Source organism: Triticum aestivum, chromosome 4B, assembly GCF_018294505.1.
Source record: "Triticum aestivum cultivar Chinese Spring chromosome 4B, IWGSC CS RefSeq v2.1, whole genome shotgun sequence".
Taxonomy (NCBI): Eukaryota; Viridiplantae; Streptophyta; class Magnoliopsida; order Poales; family Poaceae; genus Triticum; species Triticum aestivum.
Genome location: NC_057804.1, coordinates 554,712,418 through 554,715,310, shown reverse-complemented (window position 1 = coordinate 554,715,310; position 2,893 = coordinate 554,712,418).

Below are 2,893 nucleotides of genomic sequence, written 5' to 3'. Positions count from 1 at the left end.
ATATGCCATATAACCGCGGGCATGGCTCTCGAAAGTTTATACCCTGCAGGGGTGTCCCAACTTAGCCCATGATAAGCTCTCGCGATCAATGAAGGATATTCCTTCTCCCAGGATGACCCGATCAGTCTCGGAATCCCAGTTACAAGACATTTCGACCATGGTAAAACAAGACTAGCAAAGCCGCTCGGATGTGCCGACAAATCCCGATAGGAGCTGCACATATCTCGTTCTCAGGGCACACCGGAAGAGCTAGACGTCGGGTTGGCATAGACCCTGGTTGCCCAGGGGGCGTCGGACATCGCTCGGTTGGACCAGCACTTAGAGAAGCACTGGTCCAGGGGGGCTAAAATAAAGATGACCCTCGGGTTGGCTGACCCAAGTGAAAGGTATAGGTGGTGGTGAGGCAAATGGTAAAACCAAGGTTTGGCCTTGCTAGAGGATTTTTATTCAAAGCAAACTGTGAACGGGGTCCCATAAATCACCCAACCGCGTTAGGGACGCAAAATCCGGGAACATAGTACCGATATGACGGAAACTAGGGCGGAAAGAGTAGAACAAAACACCAGGCATATGGTCGAGCCATCCAACCTTTACCAAGTATATATATGCATTAATAATATAGGAGATATTGTGATATCCCAACATAATCCTGTCCACCATGGAGCAATCTTCAACTTCACCTGCAACTAACAATGCTATAAGAGGGGCTGAGCAAAGCGGTAACATAGCCAAGCAACGGTTTGCTAGGAAGGGTGAAAAAGGTTAGAGGCTGACATGGCAATTGGGAGGCTTGAAGAGCAAAAGATAGGTAGCGCAGCAAAGCGATAGAACGAATTAACTAGCATATCAATGATAGTAGTGAGATCCAAGGTGACGGTCATCTTCCCTGAAATCCCTCAAGGAAGAAGAATGAGTCCATGAAGAAGATGAAGCCACAAAGACGAACCAAGCGTAGACAAACGAATCCTCACAATCGCAATGAAACGGGAACTATCGAGAAGAAGCACACAGCATGGTAAACACACCACACATGAACAAGGCATGATGCTCAACCAAGTATGATACATGACAAGGCTACCTGAAGCTACTCATGGCAAGAGATGATGCATACAAGAGCAACACATCAAAGCAAGTTTAAATGAGGCCGGAAACAACATATAACAATTCCGGTAAGTCCTCATATGCAAATTTAGAAATTGGTCCAGAACTGAATAAACCTTATGTTCAAGTTGTTAAACAGAAATTTAAGATGCACCAAGATAATTTACACAAGATTCTAGTCAAGTTACATATAAAGTTCATATAATTCGGAGCTACGACCTAGAAGAATTGAGCAAAACAAGTTAAACATGGCATTGATGCAAAAATGCATACAAACATCAAGCAAACACTCTCAAAACAAGGATGCAACATAATAATATGAGACTACATGCAATATAAAGCAAGTCTCATATAGAGCACACTCAAAACGGAGCAACGGTTGAACACGTACACATGAAACAATTTGAAAGGACAAACTGTCCAAAACAACAACTAGGCATCTAGCAAGCATCAAAACAATATGCTACAACATATCAACGTGAAAACAAAAGGCATGGGCATGAATTAAAGGTAAAGCATGACAAAACATGAGCACTGAGCTATCTCCATAAATCACTAGAACATGCTCAAAAGGACATGGCAAGATTGCAAATAATAACAGTTTCAGACTTAGCAGAAATAACATCAGGTTGCAATGTTTAGAGCTATCAAACAACATGATACAAGAACTTAACATGGCAAACAAAGGCATGGCATGCTAGTACTAAAGACAACAAACAAAACTCGCTTACTGAACTTATCCCAAAGATCAACAGAAAATATGGTAGCATCCATGCAAACATGGCAAATGATATGAGATTCAAACATGGGAGGAACAACAATAAGTAGGAATGTTAGTGAGCTTGTACCACTCACCACAGAGCATTAAATGGCATGACAAGGTGACAAATAGTAAGAACAGACATTTATGAAACTAAGCATGGCAAGATCAAGTCCATAGGGTGCATGGATCACTAGCAACTCATATGGCAAAACTGATCTTAATGTTAACAGGCTGACAGCAACATTATATAGCAACTTTGGAGCATGATATGAACAATCTATAGCAAGCTATAAATGCAACCAGGGGCATGGATTGATAGAGCATGACATGTATAAAAAACATCATTAGTGAACATCTCCAGATTATGCATGGAATGACTTGTAGCAGCAGGTTTATATAGCATCATGATATAGCAGATTCAGACTAGCAAAACAGTAATAGCAAGTACCCTCATGAGCTTGATGCACACACTACAAGACCCATAAAAATACATGGATTGCACCACAGTAAAGATGACATGATGTAGCTCAAAACTCATGTAGACATCAAGCTTATAGGGTGCACACACAAAATGCAATGAAAAAGACAAATCACCAAATTCTGTTAACAGACAGCAGTTAATATCATATAGCACTCTTGCAACGATGATTTGGGCATCAAGATGGTCTCAAACAAGCATGGCAAAATGGAATGAAACGTAGAGCATCTCACAACGAACATTTTGATATATCATGCGCACAAAACAGAGAAGTATGCAACGAGATATGACCGGTCAAAGTAGCACACATGAGATGAAATAATTCGGGGACTTGGAGGAAAACGGGGTCAACCTCAGATCTGCACGGATTTCAAGGCGAGGCAGATCTCGCCGGACAACATGCCGGAGTGGAGGGGAGGTGGCCGGCGTCGAGGGGAAACGCCGGGGAGGTGGCTGGAGGGGCCGGATCTGGTGAGGTGGCCGGTAGGAGGCGATGAACGGCGGCCGGCGGCGCGACCCGAGGCGCGGCTCCGGCGGAGGAACTCCGGCCG